This window comes from Patagioenas fasciata, chromosome 11 (assembly GCF_037038585.1).
Source record: "Patagioenas fasciata isolate bPatFas1 chromosome 11, bPatFas1.hap1, whole genome shotgun sequence".
In the NCBI taxonomy this organism is placed as follows: Eukaryota; Metazoa; Chordata; class Aves; order Columbiformes; family Columbidae; genus Patagioenas; species Patagioenas fasciata.
Window position 1 is genome coordinate 15,607,086 of NC_092530.1, and position 19,517 is coordinate 15,626,602.

The 19,517-nt window shown below is 36.7% G+C and overlaps 1 long non-coding RNA gene across 18 annotated transcripts in view; it reads left to right on the top strand.

Moving 5' to 3' along the window:
* LOC136106144 (uncharacterized) overlaps positions 1 to 19,517 on the top strand; it is a 474,182-nt gene that overhangs the window by 45,786 nt on the left and 408,879 nt on the right. For 15 of the 18 annotated variants that reach the window (XR_011740879.1, XR_011740870.1, XR_011740872.1 and 12 more), the window contains exon 3: positions 9,052 to 9,170. The exons of 2 other annotated variants lie outside the window; for them this stretch is intronic. This is a non-coding gene — a long non-coding RNA (uncharacterized lncRNA). Of the gene's footprint in view, positions 1 to 6,110; positions 6,219 to 9,051; positions 9,171 to 19,517 lie in introns of those variants that run through there. One more of the 18 variants, XR_011740885.1, reaches the window with a different exon arrangement.

The following is a 19,517-nucleotide window of genomic DNA, read 5'->3' on the forward strand; positions in this document are numbered from 1 at the left end:
TTTGAATAGGAAATCTCATTACCTAATGGAAGATGATCTATGAACAACTAAAGGAGTATAATTTCTTTAATAATCTTTATTTTCCAGGACAGAGAACACAAAGGTCAAATTACGTGATTTGTCTGTGGTTCAATTTTTGGTTTTTTATGTCTTCATTTTCCCCTCTCCTATTTGTGAGTTTCTATGATGCACCAAGAAAACAATGTTTTGTAGAATTTGTATACACTTTGTGCTTACTTGTAAAAGAAGAATGTCCTATATGGGGATCAACACCTTTTATTTGTATAATAGTTACTATAGTTAACATGTCATATGCAGTCAAATTGCTTTAGATCAGTACAGAGCGTTAATAAACCATGAATTTGGAGAGCATTTTTTTCTGTGGAAAGAGGATGTCCATAAAATGTAACATTATTTCATGTTACATAATAGGGTTTGTATACTCTAATGCACAGCACATCTGAAATGCCTTTTCCTGCAGCAATCAATATTCTGTCTGCAGTGTTGCTTTTCTCTGCAGATCTGTTGACAATAAATTCTTTTGTGGCATTTTTCCATTTTTATTACTAGTGAAACAGCTCACTTGGTGGCTTTTTAGAATGGGGAAGGACAGAGACTTAACAGCAACATTGACTCCCTGTGAATATGGTTAGATGAACCAATGATTAGACTGTCAGGAACCATGTCCTGCTGTTGTATCTGCAGTGTTGTAGTTGGGATGGTATTATTTTAGGGGGGAAAAAAGATTAATGCAGCTCTAGCCAAAGATGATTAAAGCTTTGAATGATGTAATAACTCAGACAAACATACCAAAAAGTACTTTGACACCATGGTAACTTTTTCTATTCAGCAACAGAAGTTAATTTTTGTTCTTGCTTAGCATTAAAATGAAATAGGTAACTCTGTGCCTGTCTTTAGTATTTCTCAAAGTTTATGTGGGTCTTATAGGAAATCAATAATAAAAAAAGTCCAAAATAGATAAATAGGTTACATTTTGGAAGCTTATTTACCTATGTTAAATACTTGCATGTTTGGTCCTTCAGATATAAAGAATTGTATATGCTTCAATCCACACATGATGAACACAGCGAACTGTAGTCAATGGTAGTTCTTCATTACAACCTGTACCTTTGGGAATAATGCTTGATAATGAGGGTGGGTTCCATAGAGGGAATGTTGGATGTGAATCCACTAGAAAAGGAAAGGGCTGGGTTGCAGTCTCTCAAAACTTCTTTGAGCTGTATGAGCCCACAGGACTGTCACAGGAAGGGATGATGCTCAAGCTGTCCTTCTCCAATACAGACGAAATACAAATGAGTTCTTCTCACCTTTCCTTACTGTATTTGCAGGGATACTCCCAGGAGGAGGTAGCTAAGTTACTTTTGAGTATGGTGACAATCATATAACAACCGCAGTAAGCATAAAAAGTTGTGGCTCTTCATGCACTCATGCAAAAAGTCTTCACACTGTGGCTCAAAAGTAATTTCTTCTGTGAAGCGAGGGATTCCCCTTTCTCCCCAAATAATAAAATTCAAATAAGAAAGAGAATCCCTGGCCCCTGATTTTTCTGCTGCAGTGTACTCTGAAATCATTTAAACCTAGACACTCCAAGGTCAAACTTGTTATTAAATGCTGTCAGAGCAAAAGCATTTGCTTGGGCTGAGAAAGCTTAAAAATAAAAATCCAAGCAATGAAAAATTGGGCCCAACAGTATTCTCTGGTAGAAGAAAGTGTTTTGTTCTGTTGTACCGTGAAATAGCTCATTGGACATTTTCAGGCACTGTATTTTGAACAAAGATGGAAAACAAAAAGTACGGTTGTGTGCAACTGCTGTCCAGCCCTGGAGGTGAATCAGTCATAACTTTTAGTTATTCCTCGGGGTGTTTCATTAGGGGTGATGTATGACATAATGTTAACATTTTGAGCAAGTTGAACAAATCTAAGGATTTTGAGGTAGATACGATATTTGTCTAATAATTTTTAGCTTATAGACAATTCTTGGAAGGTAAAAATGTCAGAGCTTTCCATTGGGGGTTCTCTGTGTGCTTAAAAGAGGTGAGGGATACAGGATCACACATAATTTTAGGCACCAGATGTGTCAGTAAGCTCGAAGTCCTCTCCAGGGCCTTCTGTGTAGTGAACAGCTGTACGGTGCCTCAGCGTCTCTCTGGGAACCTCAGTGACCTGTCTAGTGCTAGTTGAGGTGAATCCCTTGGATTCAGGACAATGTGACTTTCTTCTGTCTTCTGAAACAGCACTCAGTCCTCCTTAGGGTCTTTGAGTTTATCATGACTGGGATTTTGATTTTTGAAATTTAAATTCAAAACAATCTTTCTCCTGCTGGTAGCTAGGAGGCATTTCTCCTTGTCTGTGTGGCTGTCTTCTCCAGGAGAATTAGGAAAAGTATGAACCAGAGCATGAGGAAGCACAGTGGGGCTTTGCAGGGACTTGTGCAGGTGGTACAACAGCTCAGTGCAGGACAGCTCAAAGACTCTCTAGGAGGAACAGAAGGAAAGAAGCACAAAACCAGTAAACTACGTGGCACTGGAGCAGGACAAGTCATGGACTAATGATAAGGAACCCTTTACCATTTGTTAGATATATATTTATCGTGAAGATATTTTTTCACCTCCTTCTTGTTTGCTTTGTGATGAAGATACTGATGCAGTGGGAGCAATCTGGTACATTTTATCTGGTGTGCATTTTATGAATATTGGCAATTGCATTGCTAACCAGAATGGTATCCCAGGCTTGACAATTTTGTGCTGTGTGCTTGTGAAAGGAAAAGAGCATGTGCTCTTTTGTCACATTTGACAGCAGGCTTTTTAAATGAATATCATTTTATTCTGAGCTGTTATGTACGATGATCACTCCTCTAGCTGAATCCTGTTGATGCTTGTTCATATTTCCTGCGATTTTTAATTCTTTACCTTTCCAAAATGGATAGTGATTGTGGAGGGTCAATAAAGGCTTTTTTAATTTTGTTTTTATTCTCAGACATTAGATAAATTCTCACTTCTGATGGGAGAAAAAAGTTATTCAGAACATTACACAAGAGTATCTGTGCATCATCCTTGAGAGTCAGTGGGAGTTGGCTAAAATACCAGGTCAAAATTGTGAAAGGCAGCTTCACTCTCTGCGTAACACAGATAGCAGTAGTTGAGGTTTTTGAACCATTTGTGATGAATAGGTAATAACTCAAAGAGTAAAAGTAAGAGTTTTCATGATCTGTAAATTGCCATAATATGCATTGAATGTCACCACCTGGAAGCAGAGTGTTGAGTGGCCTTTAGCTGTGGTGGTGAGCAGGGCTGTAATCTCTTCATCAGGTTTAAAAATGGATCCTGAAAAATGGTTCTTAAAAGCTATAGAAATGCAAGCATTTCTCTGTTGCCTCTCCACCAGCAGATCAATATTTACTGCAAATAATATATGCAAATTGTTCCCTTTTAGCTTCCTTTTTAGAATGTGTGAAATATCTTAAGGCATCATGTAAGACTAACAAATTATAGTGGAGCTCATAAAATGAATACCTGTTAAAGAAATACATTCTATATGAGATGTTTGCTTGTGGAAGATGTCAAAAACTTGAACATGAGATCAAGTGAGTAGATATGCGAAGAAGTATTAAGTACCTATTACAGCAGTAAGATATTCTTACCATGCAGAAATAGAAAATAGTGAGTCTGCTTTAGAGGAGATTCCTCTATCCTTGATGACAAAGCATCACTCAAGCCTCAAAGTATTTAGATCTTTATTTTAGAATTTGTCATTTGAAAGATACATCTTCAGTTTTTTGTGTTATATGAAGATGTTCTACACGAAGGCTGAACTTTGCGTTTCTCTAGGTTCTCTGGTACTTGAGATATTTACAGATTTGATGCTGCGGCATGTTACAGCAGTGTTACACATTTAGTTCCTTCTCTCCTGGTGTTAACACTGTTCACTGTAGTGGGCACAGGCAGTAAGAACGCAGAAAATTAATATAAGCAGGAATGTCTGGAAATAAAGATTAATGCCTGTTACACTGCTGCTGACTTGAATTATAATTAAAGATATGAGAAATGGGTCCAAACTTCTTTGAAATACCAAAACTCAAATCCTAAACTGAAAAGTGCAGGCTTTCTTTACCAAGGATACTCTCCTCTCCTGAAAATGTAACAGTAGCTGTAGAAAACTCAGGAAATTGTTATTTATGAATGGAAATTAGAAATCTCAGGTTAGATTACTCATTCTTGTGAAGGTTTTAGCTTAGATTTTTGTAAGTTTATGGAAAACCTTTTGAACTCTTAGTGTCTGGTCTTAGGTGTCCCATTTTATGTAGTTGGAGTATTACCAAAACCATTCATCAGCTTATAAAGTTGTATCATTTCAAAATCTGTTAGCTAACAAATCATAACTCATCAATCATGATGTGGAATATTTTTTTCAGAATGGATGTTTATTATAATCAGCTAATGTATTTTTAATTATGATTATCCTTGCCCCAAAATTAAAATTGTGTTCTACTTTGCTAGCTAGAACGCATAAATTAAAGCACTTGCTGGCATGATTTAATCAACATAAAGTAAGAGCAAGTAATTTTCCTTGAATCTGAGAAAAATACACTGGAAACAAAATTAAGTAGCAGTAGCTACTCTCACAAGACTGTTCTGCAGTCACTGTAAAGTTCCTTTCATTTTTGAATAAAAAGGAGTCAGCTATACAATACCAAATGGTTGTATCTCATGAGGAAACTCTGCTACTCACCTGAATTTGCATCCCGGTAGTTTTATAGGCGTGTTAAACTCTGCCCCGACCATTTCTGGAAGATCAGATTTTAATTGGATTCAGAGATGCATACTTCAGTGTTCTTAATAAAGGTCTTAAATAATATTTTGCTGCATTGTTGTTTGTTAGTTAGTAACTTTCCTAATGGCAGATGATTAGAATGTGCCCATCTGTAAACTGCCATATCAAGGCGAATTTAAGTAACTTAACTTTTTTTTTTTTTTTTTCCTCAAAGGATCTGATCTTTAAATCTGTAAAGAAATTGCCTAGGGGGAAAATGTAGCACCCTTAGGGATTGCTTTGGTATAGGCCATGTATTAACTCACAGAGAAGTATTTTTTAGAGTAGTTAGCAAGGTAAGGGGCACCAACACTGCTGAATATTCAAGTTTTGTTTCTTCTGCATATGTTCCTCACCCCAGCTCACAAACACTCTTACTGTATAGTTGTAGATACATCTGTAGCAGCAGAGGTTTGTCACCGCATACACCTTTGCTGAAATTCTGCCTTCACAGGAGTAAGCACGCGTCATCCAGCAGTATCATTCAGATATTTTCTAACAGGATTATCTTCCAGAGCTCATTTTCTGTTCGTTCTTGTTTGTTTGTTTTAATCTGACTGTGAAGTTCAACTTCCCCCACAAGAGCACTTAAAAATGTGTTTCAGTTTAGCATGTATGTTGCCCATTGGTGAGCATATACTTATGTTCTTTGTTGGCTAGAAGTCTTTATGTCAATAAAGGTGATGTTTTGTTTTTAAGCTGTGAACACCTGCCTGTTAGGAAATGAACTAAACCATCAACTCATTTCACAAAGGCCAGCAAACAAATCTCAGATGGCAATGATACAAACTTTACAACAGCAATCAAAATTCTTGTGGAACTGCCCAGAAATGGTTCTGAAGGAGGAGAAAAAAAGGAGAAAAGGTTATATGAGCAGCAGTGTTGGAAAAGAAGGAGCTGTGTCAGCAGAAAGAACAGTTCATTGGATATGAACAGTTTGAACAGTAAGACAATGCAGAGAGAATATGCTTTTAGATAACTGTGGCAGAATGCAAACCCCCCTCTCTCCCCCGCTTCCTTCAGTATGGAGGGAGTAGGCACATCTCCCTCTCTCTGCTACTTGAGGTTAACAGCTTCTTTTGTTTGGCCCAGAGCACCCTGGCCAGGGCCATTAGGAGAAGGGATTGCCGAGGCGCCAGTGAGCCGCTGGGCACCTGTGACCAGTGTGGGGGATGTTTGGAGGCTTCAGGGGCACCCCACACACGGTGTGGGAGTGCAGAGAAGCTTCTAGAATGCCTACAGTCAGGTCTGATCAGCCAGTATATAAACGAGACTCTCTCGTCGACACTGGGCCCATTGTCGCCGGTCTCTCGGAGCACGAGGAAGATCCTGCCGCCGAGACTCCGCCTCCCCAGGATGGAGACCCCGCTTGCCTTGCCGCCACATGTGTGAGTAAAACTTCTCGCAAGATTGCGAGTATATTTATCCTTTCCGTGCACATATGCACGTGTAACTTCCCGTGCTTAATACAAGCACGTATAAAATTATTTCCTCGCACAATCGCGAGTGTAACTTTATTCCGTGCACATTTGCACGCGTACTTTAAATTATTTCCTCGCACAATCGCGAGTGGAACTTTATTTCCTCGCACACTTGCGAGTGTATTATAAATTTATCCTCGCACAGTCGCGAGTGTATTTTCCTCCCGTGCTTCCACATAAGCACGTGTAGTATTCCGTGCACATTCGCACGTGTAAGTAAATTAACCCTCGCAGAATTGCGAGTGTATTATAAATTTACCCTCGCGGAATCGCGAGCGTACGCTTTACGTATATCTCTTTAAGAATAATCCCGCACCGTGTTGAGGCAAGTGTGTACTCCTCTGGGACTCAGGGGCGGTTCCGGCATTGTTTTGGGTGAAGCCACGTGCATGCACTCTGTGGACCTCCTGTTGTATTAGTTGCTGCCCCTTAATAATTTTCCTCAACTGATACCCGAACCTATATTTAAGTCACTTTTGGAGTGCTAAAACCCTGTTTCTCACCGGTTTAATAAAAGTTGGTTTGGACCCTGTTGTCCCTTAAATTAACCTCGGGGTGTCTCCGTGACAATAACGTTTAAATGAGCCTTTCCTTGCACTTCCATTGTAGACAGTAGTTTGTCTTGATTATGAGAACTCACTTTTAAAATACTGAAAAGTCTTAATATTATGCCATATAGGATATGTGCTGCTATAACCATGTTTGCTTGTAATTCTCCTTTCACTTAATGCAGAAGTTTCTTCCTGTATCTCTGAATAGATAGAAGCCTTCCAAGTAACGATACAGAAGAGGGAATAAAAATAATAATAGCAGATAGACACTGTCTTTAGCAGTAGTACATGGTTCTTGGCAGCAAATTAATTCATGAGAAGTTATTAAGCCAAACAAGCATTGATGAAAAGAGAAGTGACTGTACTCTGTGTAGGTTTACTTTGTTCCCTTTCACAGGTCTACATCATACATTGTAATGCTACCATCACAGAAAGCCTTTTTTTCTGTTGTATATTTCTGACAATCGTAAGTGTGATATTACATAGTCAAAGTCATGGAGAAGGAGAGATGCAGTGAAAAAAGTGATGTGTTCTAACTGTACCGAGGGTGCCCTCTGCAGAATGTTGCACTGTGATAGTTTGTAAGGAAGACTGTTGCCTTTTTTTACTCAGAAATACTATAAAATAACATATTATTACATTGTTTAAATGATAATAGATATGTTCAGATTGGAAAGAAAAGAGAGAAAACTATGAAAATGAATTATCAACCTTACACTAAAGATAGCCTGTTCTGATTTTGGTATGATACTTACTTTATGACTATGTGATAACTGTGGTCATGGATGAAATTTATCTTTTCATATATGATGCCCACCAGGCACATTCAAGCTGCCACAAGCTGAATTTAAGTATATAAACTGTTTGGCAGTAAATTTGATACTAATACAAGGTTTTGCACCCAGGCTGTTCCAAACCTTGTGGTTCCTTTCAAAAATACCAGGAATTTTGTTAGTATAAACAGTGGCCCCTGTGTTCAGCTTCCTCTCTAGGTGAGGTCTAGATACAGGATTGGGGAGAGAAGGAAAATGAAAAAATGTTTAAAAATAAGAGAACATATGGTGAGTACATTTAAATTTGTATTATATACAAAATACAAAGTACTTATCCTTCTCTTCCTGTCATAACAATATTGCAATTAGTAACATGCTTTTATGCTACTGAATTATGTGGTAGGAGAAACAGGACAGGTTAATGTAGGTAAATTGTCTTTTTTTCCTTTGACCCACTGGGTTTTGAAAATCATTCCCTCTACTTTCATCTATGAGATAGCAGAATGGAGAGAACTTTGATTTGTGCTTCTTTACACCTGGAGGCTGACACCATAATTTCATATGCAGATGTTCAGGCATCTGGTAAATATATCATCATCAATGACCAGCAAATAGTTTCTAAATAGGATTTTTTTCCCGTCATTTGCAATGAACTGTTAGAACTTTTCAGGTCTCCTGCAGTGAACTTTGAGATCAACTTTACTTGGTCTCAGATTTTTTTTGACAGAACCCAAGGATCTGACTTAAGAGTTGCTCAAAGCGTTCATTATGTGTGATTTCTGACATTTTAAGTAAACGCATGTTAAATTGCAAAGGATTGTTAGTGCAGTTTAAAACAGTTCTAGTGAAAGCTGAGGGAAATGGCCTGATCATTGACAGCAGAACATAGAAAATATTTTATGTGTTTGAATAGGTTGTACTTTGTTTCAAGTGTGTGTTATCACGGTGCTGAAGTTAGTCTAGAAATAGCCCTTACTTGGTATTTACTGTGTTCAAGCTCTAGGTTAGTAGTTGTAATATAATTGCAGACTGTATGTGCCAAATGTGAGGTAGCAAATATTGTACTTAAGTTAGACAAGCAAGATCTAAAATAAACTTGAAAAATAGGAATGTCCCTGTAGGTCATTTAGTTCAGTATCATGTTTCTGAAAGTTGTCATAAGTAAAAGTCTATAGAAAAGGGAGGACAGGGTAAACATATATGATAAATCCACCTGATACCAACAATGTACTCAATTCACCTCTCGAACCTCACACTTGGCTTCATTTCTGTGTATTTAATTCCTTTCTGAAAAGAGAAGTTGGGCTTTTTGAACATGTGTAGAACTGTTGCATCTACAGCATCCTTCAGCAGAAGTTCCCGATATCAGGTATGCTACTTGTGTGAACAAGTTCTTTTTCTTCATTGTCTTGACAGGCTTTGGTGATGGACTTAATGTAAGGGACATGGCTTAAAGGTGGGCAGTGTCATTGTTAGCCCCTGCAGACAACATCAGGAAGTTTGTAAGGCAGAATCCTACGAAACACTTTCCCTTGGTAAGCAAAATAAACTAATGTTAGATTCTTCCAGTCTGACTTTGGAATTTCAATCTTGTAGAGATTTTTGTTTGGTTAGTTTGTTAGACTGATTTCACTTAAAACTTTAATATCTGGCAGCACATCGTAGTTAATTTTTACTCTACAAAAGTACCTACATGGGACTCAAGAGGAAATTAAGTATATGGAAAAAACCTTCAAATCTGTGAATGATCTTACAATTTAATGTGTAGCTTGAACATAGCCAGCAGGACTTAAAGGTACTGAAGTAATATGTTTAATCTAAACCAAGTTCATTTATTACTTACCTGTTTCTCATAGAAATAGTTTTTCTAATGTTTTTGCTAACACGTCTTCGCTGTCCTTTAATCCACTATTTCATGTACTGTGCCACTGGTTGTGGTATTTTTTAAGTTTTTTTTCCCTCATTTTACCTATGTATGTCTTCATCAGTACTTGAAGAACTTGAACTGTCATTGCTACTTGTTTTTTATTTCAGCTCATTGTAATAAAAACCTTGAATTTTGTTTTATTTTAAAATAAAAAGGTACAAACCACCCTATAGTTACAGAAGAGATATTTCTGTATTCTTCTCTGGTGGACAACATTATCAACATCAAGCCTGTCTGGTAATTAGAGTTGTTTATAGATAGTTTCAGAGGGTTAAATAGGTCTTGTAAAAATATTTTAAAGCAGTTCCTTTAAAGCTTCACTATAAAAGTGTCATCAATAAACCTTTCCTTTATTCAGCAAGAATTGCCCTTTCTGAAAATGCTGCATTATGATAAAATAATTTAAAAGAACAAAGGCTTATCAAAGATTCACTTCAAAGCTTATCCAAGCTTTCCTTAAACCAATTCTTTAGAAATGTAAACCTAGATTATCAGCACTACCTCAGGGGCATCTCTGGTGGACTTCTATAATTAAAAAGTAGAACCAAACAAAGACAAGACAATGAATAACAAGAAAATTGTATAGAACATAAATAATTTTAGCTCCTAATTAGAAAAGATAGGTATGATGAACTTGCATGAACAGTACACAGGATTTTAGCAACACCTTGTGCTGAGAAGGGCAGAATGACCTCTGCTCATGACAGCTGAGATTTCCATCTGGCCTTGGCAGATTTCCCGTGTCAAAATCTTAGGACTTAACTGCTTCATTTCACATCATGGAGTAAAGCTCAACCGTTACCATATTCTTACTTAAAGCATTCACCCTGTGTAATTGCACAGAATGCATGGCCTGATACAAAGCACACAAATAGCACTTTTCTCCCTATCTTTCCAAATACTTTCAAAAGGACCCTCAGAGGGTGGTGATTTTTGTAATGCAGATAAAAGCTGCAAAAGTGATCATAAATACCTGCTTATCTCACGTTGCTGGTGTCTTACTCTGTCATGTAAAGTGCTTCTATCAAAAGCTTTGGTAGCCTATGCAATGAAGTTTGTGTTCAGTCAGGGATTCTCAAAGAGGAGGTATAATTCTCAAAGCAAAAGAGCAATAGAATAGAAATTAGTTCTTTTCTTAATCGGTAAAATGCCATTATCTGAATTGCAGTATTTACACTAGTTGCTGACTAGTGAGACCATTTGAAATATTCTCATCTGTTCTTTTCTTCAATTATATCCTAGTACTTTCCAGACTCACTGTCTCAGTTCTCTAGCTGGCAATTTTTCAATTAAGATGTGAAACCTTCCTTTTTTCTTACATAGATTTAATTAAAATTCTTTGAAATATAATGTCTGGGTGTTGTGTGTGTGTCTGTTACAGTTCAGGGAAACTGAACTACTGCTGCTTGTTCTATCACTTGGAGAAAATGCAGTTAATTATTTTCAAAATATGGGGAGTATCTTTGGAATCTCCTACAAAATGCTCTGGTTGTTTTGGTATTGTAAGGTAATTCTACCAGTCTCATAGTTTTTTAATAATAAACATTATTATCTAAACATTTTAAAACCCACCAGTAAGGTGATGTTTTTGCAGGAGTTTAATTTCCTTTCTTTACTGGATTATGAAGTATGTTCTATGCTGGTATTTTTATAATTAGTTTTCTTATAATTGAATATTTAATATCAAAATTATAGGACAGTCATGTGAACAAGATAACAGGACACTATTTCTATCTTGGGTTTTCTCTGACATTCCAGTAGTGTTACTATAAAAGCTGAAAGATCCGAAATACCTCTAAAAATAATACCCATGATTAGTGTATGGTCTCTGCTTCACTTCCCGACTAATACTATTTTGAAGTTTATTGTAAGGCATGGGAAATGCCAAAAGGAAGAAGTACTGAAATTATTCACTTACTCCATGCAAGTTCATAGCAAAGTATGAACATTAATAATTGTTTCTAAAATTCTTTGAGATGAAAGGCCATATTAAGTATTGGCATTATTTTATTATAATGGAATATTGAGCCTTCACCTCAATATGACCTATTTCTATCCACTGCTATATGGGCAGAGGAATTTGCTGTATGTCAGATTTTGTTGTGTAATGAATGATTCAGCCCCTCAGTTCCTGAAGAGATTTGCTTTTATGAAATCAAAAGAATCCAGGGAATAACAAAGCTGGTATTTGTGAAGCGGGTGGTACAAACACTGCCTGGATCTCTCAAACTGCTCTTGAACCTGGTTGTGTGAGTGATGAACATGTATGTTAAACAGCTGTGATAATCACGGGTATGCTTTAATGTGCATTTCTGGATAAAAGTAACTCGGTTATTCTGAATTTGCTTTTAATTGTCATTACACAGTAATGGATTAATGCAATAATGGATTAGATGTTTAACACATCTTACATGCCAGAAATTCAATATTTAGGATACATAATAGTAAACAAAGTGAAAATAATTTATACCTCTGCTATGCTAAAAATGATTCAGTTTTCTTCTTATTTTATATATTTCAGTTTCTTTACAACAACATCACAACCTGAGGAAAAACATTATTCCCACCTTTTTCAATGCACTGAAATGCAGGAGATTCCATTTTTGAATGGCCTATAATACATCTTCTGCATACACTTCTCAGTGTTGTCAGTGGAATAGTGCATCTGTAGCATTTTAATTACAGCTACGAAGCAGAATTAGTACTTTCGCATCTTGGGTGCTAACCCCAGCTTCCAAGTATCATGTTTCGGTAATATAAAATCGTAATCTAAAATTGTAATGTACTGCTTTCCCTTAGAAACTCCCCAAACAAACAAATGAAAGGAGCAATGCAAAATCCAGATTGTCGTTGACATTGTAGTTTCAATAAAGAATCTGTTGACAGAGGAAATTATTAATTTAAGTTCTCTAAGTGGGAGGTGTGACAAAGCTTGGGAGAATAAATTACAGGCCACATTTTTACCTCTTAATCTTTGACAGGGGTGGTGATGCTGATTTGTGTGAAGGGAACTGGGCTCTGGGGGTTCTCCAGCCTCCTTCCCACAAGACATCAATTTTGGAGGTCCTGTGCCTTGTTCTCCTCTAGATACCTTCACAGTACCGTTAGTTGGTGGAAGAACATCTCAACTTACATTCTTGCAGAGCTGGCCACCACAATGGCCAGGACACAGTTATCTTTATTTACGTGAAGGCCTTTGAAGGTGTAGAAGAGAAAGGGGACTGACCAAAGAAAACTTGATACAAAATCTCCTTAAAATTTTGTGACTTCTACTTGATTGTGTAATGACAGTATCTAAACAGCTTAGAGTTCAAAGATTTTAAACTTGGTCAGCATATTCTGCAAGAGCACTGAGCAGTAATCCTGGTGAAAGGAAGAGTTCTCCTGCTTTGTGCAGTAGGCCAGGATAAAATACCAAAGCTGTTCACATCATTGTTACAGTCTGCATTTTGGTTGTTCAGTAAATGCTTTGAAACTAAATAACCACTTGCACTGGACCTGAATAAGCATAACAATATTCTAATATCAAATAAAAAAAAGGAAAAAGTGGTTATTTGGTTCACTTAGTTGACAAGATTAAGAAATGACAAAACATAAGATGTGATAATTAAATGAAATTATTTCCAGACTTCATTAACTACATTTCTCTCTCTTCATTTTCAAATTGCTCTAAGCTTTTACTTAGGTCCCCTTTGGGAGTTCAAAAATTTTTATAAGATCAGAATTTAAGAATTCCTAATTCACATCTCAGATGGATCTGCATTTGCTGAACTGAGTACACTTCTGCTGCAAGCCTGGGGAACTTCAAAGCTTTTATTTTGTATGTATGAAAATGACTGTGTTAAACCATAAATGTTTCTTTCTTTCTTTCTTTTTCTTTTTTTTTTTTTTTCAGAAAGTAGATTTTAGGGAAAGAGTTCTAGAAAAAGAATGTTACATAAGCTTGAAGACTTTTTTAGTGGACAGTAGGACTAGTTATGTGTACGAGGTAGAAATCTGCTGTCTCCCACTTCGGTGAGGAATAAAGAAAAAATCGTAGGCATGATCTGCATCAAAATCTATTCTTGATAAACTGTTTAGAAGCCTTTTCTCAGCATTCAGTCTTTTCCTTGGCATGATTTTTGTAAAACGGCTGTCAGAACACCGTTGAGAATCCCCAATACAGGATACAATGGCATGTGATTTCAAGAATTCTGAATACAAGCAGGGAGAGGGGAGAGATTCTCATACAATGTGTTTCTGCAGCAATCTTAGGACTAAAAGCGAATGTCACTTTAAGCAGGTTGGTTGGGGTTAAAGGCCTCATTAATCTGTCTTTTTACTTTTTTGACATATCTGATGTCCTGGTTTTTAAATCCTAACACATTTGGAAAATGAAAGGGCTGTGAGACACATCTCAGCTATCTTTTTTCCAAACAGAGATTGCAAAGCAAAGGAATTGGGGCAAATTTACAGGTGGAGATGTATGTGTCCCCAGAATCTAAATACTCTGTCTGATAGCCAAGAGGAAAGTAATTGCACCAGAGTAAGCTGAAGTAAGTAGAATGCAGTGCCTGAGTTGCTCTAACAGAAACAAAGACTTGAATAAAATGTTAATGCTTATGGATTACAGGAACTCATCGTGAATTGAAAACTTTTAATTTCAGGGGCTTTGCATCCAGTACTTAGTAAATTTGAGTATGTGTGTTCAGAAACTTCTCCAGTGCTTAAAAGTTAACAGAATGTCTAAATGGGAGAGCAGTATAGTCAGCTAAAACTGAACGGCATGGTCACGGAGAGTTACAAACCCCTCGCATCAGAACAGATCAACTTCTGAAGGTTTCATTTTCATGTACTTTCAGAGGTAAATATATTGCACCTTTTCCAAAGCCAATACACTGAAATTTCAGTATCTAGCAGTTTCACAGGTGCATCTTGGGATGAATAACTTATGAGTATGAACAATAGAATGAATGTGTGAGAGAGTGATTAAAAAATGAAATTGATCTGAGCCTTGAAGCAGACTGCTCTGCTTTGTGTTTCTAACACATCAGGTTTTTTTTTTTTAATTTCCTGCTGACACCCCAGGTTAATTTTTTTTTGCTGGTAATTAACTTGAAAGCTAAATGTCCGACCTAAATATGTATGTATAATTACTGTGTTACTTACCTGTTCTAAGCAGATAATTTTTAGCGCCTAAATATAACAGTTACTATGTATTAACTCTTCTGCATGCCAAATGCATGTTATGTGTCCATCCCTTCCACATACTAGAATGTCTTTAATTCTTTTCTCACAGTTTTAAGTGATAAAGTATCTCCTGAAAGAAAATATTTCTTAGATGTAACAGTAATTGGACACTATTTATTGTTTTTTCCACTGTTAATATTAAGCCACATAGATTTTGTTGAATTTTATTGCACTCTCAGGAATGACAGATGCACTCAGCACTTCAGGGAGAGATACACCTTGGAAGTATAAGCCATAATTTTGTCTGAGAGGTGAAACTTTCCCTGTCTGCATGCAGTGTTCTCTACAATATTGAAACAGTTGCCTTGGAAATAGCAGAAAGAGTATGTTTTCGGCTAGTAGAACCACAAAATTAGAGGTGAATTTCCAGATACTCTTTTTCCAGGGTCTGGTTAAAATACAAAAGGTATTTAGTAGTATAAAGTGATTAAAATGATGTAAAGTGATTTAAGTTGGCAAAGGATCTGGCCTGTATAGTGAGAACAGAACGTGAAGGTCTTTTAGACACATATTATATTGAAGAGATGAGAAATGCAAAGGCTGCTGGTTTTTAAGTTAAACAACATTTTTGTTCTGTGGAATAATGGAATTTTAGTCTCCCACAAAGAATTTTATTGCCCATCAGCATAACTGTTTCATTTCCGTTCTACCCTTATGTTATTCTGTCCTGCAGGCTCTTCAGAATGATAAAATAAATAATATCTATCAAAACCAATGGGACAACAATGATGAGAATTTCCTGTGCATTATTTTGTTCATGTTGATTCTGTTTAAAAATATAAAGTGATTTTTTTTGTGTGTGTTTGTGAGCACATTCTTCTAAACTAAATTATTCAGGACAAAGTTAAATAAATTCTCCAAATTCTTTGAGTACTGTTCTGTAATAGCAGCATTAGCAAAGACATTCCCCTACTGTTCTCTTAATGCCTTTACTACTCATTTTCCATTAACAAATGTGATTTCCTCTTTTGCTGAAGATGACAATCCTGAAGAACAGCATTCGTAAAGCATGAGTTACAGAGACATGATTAAAGTAATTGCCTTAATTTCCACTAAGCTGTCTAACAAATCCATGTGGTACCTGCTCAAGTATTACTGTTTAAAGAATCAAACCCAATAACAGAATGTCAGTTCTTAATGGATGGTAAAGTTAATTCTCTGTTACAGAACATGGGTAAACATTATAATACTGCAACAGTTGAAAATTCTCTGTCGATATCTGGCTCTAATGTGTAGCTACTTTGGATTTGTTGCACTTTAGCCTGCAGTGCTGCAGAAATGTGTGCAGTTTGCGCAGTAAATGGGAGCATCACAGAGGCTGGTTCATCGTTCTAGTTGGCATTTGAAGAGTTTGGGACCTTGTGTCTGTAGTTCTTTTAAACATGAACTTCATTAAATGTGGTGCTACCACACCTGTGCTTGTTTTTTATCTACTGAAGATATCTTTCAGTTTTCTATAACAGGAAAATATCATAAGCATTTTGGTCTCATGAGTATTGTGGAATAGCACTGAGCACTATTGCCAACTTGAGAAATTTTGATTGTTTGTATGTTTGGTGGGGGATTGTGGGAGAGTTCCATCCAAAGAGATCCTGAACAAAACACACTGAGCAGGTTTAGCCATGACTGAGGAGAATCCTTTGATAAGCAGCCGGAGTGTTCAGCTTGTCGTCACTCACAATCAAAGACTTTTTGTCCTTGGAAGTCCTGGGACTGACAGAAAACTATTTTTAAAATAGAAAAAAGTTGCATTTGCCAATATGTGGCCAGAAATTCCCAAGTAAATTGATATTAGGTCATTGTGTAAAGTTTATTGGTTCTATAAGAATAAAGCAAACCTTGGGATATAAGGGAACTAAAATATTCACTTAAATATTTTCATTACTAAGTGTGTGTGCTTACATATATATCTCCCTATGTAAATATATATAGAGAGATACAGATATAAAACACTCATGCTAGGATAACTTGATTTTAAAAATCATTAGCTTACTGAATTTTACATCTGGTTTACTATGTTTTCTGAAATGTAAGGAGAATAGAAGATCCCATGAGTTACTGTGACTAGCAAAGCAAAGATAACCAAAATTCATTACTGCTAAACTGATCATTTTATCTCTTTTTATCTGAGGCAGGTAGATGGGCAGATTTGTAAGACCAGTTTAGCACCATCACTTTACTGACTCTGTTTTGTCAGTTCATCTTTTCTTTTCAGTCCATGCCAAGAGATTATAACCACTGATGAAATTTATTGACTTACTGCAACCTCCAAGTAGGCAAAGTCCTTTCCAGAAATAAAATGAATAGGTGTTCTTTTAGATGAATTAACATCAATGCTTTGCAATAACTTAAAACCAACTTCATGACTTTGAGCTGCTACTGTCTAGAACATGAAGGCTATTGTGACGTTGGCAGAACTAAGAAAAGAATGCTGTGTTCCCTGCTGCCTCCAAACTTCTAAACACAGATGTGCATTAAATAACATTGCTATGCAGCAATCAGGTAAACCTTGTTTATTGGCTACCACTGTGTGTTTTTTTTTTCCCACTTAAATCTTCCAGATGTGTTAGACATGGAGTTAGTCTTTGCATTCATATTTTTGAGTTACAGTTGATTAGAAGAGTATAAAGAACTTTGACTCTATGAAGTGGAACATTGTTTTTATTCATTATTTGCCTTGATTTATGATGGCATAGCAAGGCACCCATTATTTACTCTGAACCTTCCTGACAGTATTTAAAATAGCAAGGCATTCCAGACAGGATTGACAGCATACCTCTGAAAAGAATCTCTAGTAAGACGGCATGCCTCACATAACCCACTGAGGTTTTCTCCAATAAAATTCTGCTTGAAGAGAACATCTAGTTCTTTCTAAATGCCATGTGAAACTGTGAACTTGTAAAGATTGACCTGGGGGTCAGTGATCTGGTATTAATGTGTGCTCAGCTAACAAGTCCGACTTTGATTAACAGGGGCCAGGATTCCTGCAGCAGGATGGGGGGAGGGAGTCTCAAAACCATGGGGGCTTGGAAAGCAGCAAATGGCAAATAGTGAACTCATGCAGTAATTACTGAGCGGCCTGTCCCTTTTAACACCATCTCACTTTTCTACAGTAAGCAAGAGAGTATAGAGGGAATGAGGAAACTCTTGTGTTCCTACATTAAGAGCAGGATCTGAATCAAACACTGAAATGGTAGGAGAGCCTTTTTTTCCCAAATGTTCCCTCTTGAGTACTTAATTATTTACTAAGACCAAATTCTAAGAGATGTAAGAGTGAGTATCACTGGAGTGTTGGGACAGCTGTGTGGGAAGCACTGAAGGAAAAATCCTTAGACATTACTGCCCAGGTTGAAATAATGGACTTTGGTTTTAGTCCTGGGTTATAATACCTGGGTGTTTTGTCAAGGCTTCTCAATAATGTTCATGATTTAAGGCATCATTTATGAGTAATGAGTAACTGCTGCTGAAACTTCCCACCTGTGAAGAAGTAATTGAGCTGTTGCTTCTTTCCTTGTTTCTACTAAGCTCTATTCTTTCTGTCCCTTTCTCCTTTGCTGGAATATTGCATCATTAGTGAGAGGAGAGAAAAGGGACCAGAGTAAGGTCAGAGCTTAATTCTTTTGTACCGAGGAAAGAAAGAGGAAGGGAGTGAGAGCTGTCAGGTAGAAGAGAGGCAGAAAGAATGAGCTTTTTGCCCTTTTTTGCTTGTGGTCATCCCATCTCCAGTGGCAGTAGTGGCAACAGGAAAGCGCTACTGATTAGAAATGAGGAGTGTTCAACCTGTATCCTCGGCCATTTGAAGTAAGAGGTGCTACCCAGCACCTGCTGTACCCAGCGAGAAGTTACACTCAGTAATAAAAGCTGTTTCTGAGATGGCCAGATGGTGTCTTAGTTGAATATTGTATTACCTCATTATTTAAGAGTAAGGTAGAATGATTTGGGGAAGATATTTACATGTCTCACATGCAGTGCACTTCCACAAACTGCAATTATGTTTTTTCTGCCATCCGTAAAATCTTGAGAAATGCTAGCTATGACCCATTGCTACTGTAATAAGAGAAAATGTCTTGATGAAATAATGCGTAACCATTAAACAGAATAAAGTAAATGCACTGGCTTCTAATTTTTGAATACTTTGTTCTGCACAGAATATTAACATTAGTAGTCTTTTGCATCACACTACATTTATCACATTTGAGGTGTGGTTTTAAAAACCCCACTGCAGAAAATGTAATTTGTGTTCTGTTGCCTGCACATTCCACTAAATGCTCATTATTTATAAAATTCTATAGGGTCTTTCAACAAAAACACCATTGATTTTTCATTATAGAGTGCCAGTGCTTTGATTCATGATCTGAGATGTAAATGTCTCAAACTAGTATATGATTATAACTTGCAATCTGTACAAGGTGGCAGATTAGATCATCAAAGAAAGTTTATGCTTATAAAGACTACTTCTTGAAAATATTTTAATCAGCATAAGCACAAGATTTTTGTATTTTTGTAGAAACATCAATTTCTCTTCGTGTTAGTGTTAACATGTTAAGAATCAGCACAGCTTGTTTTTAGTTATTAGCCCTTACTTATTAGTTATTATATAGTTACTAGTCTTCACTGAGCATGTTCCATTCATGTTCTGAGTTACAGTTACAACTTGCTTAAAATTTGCGACTGAAACTTTTTGAAGGGAATTGAACACTTAGCAAAACTACAATTTTAATGGGAA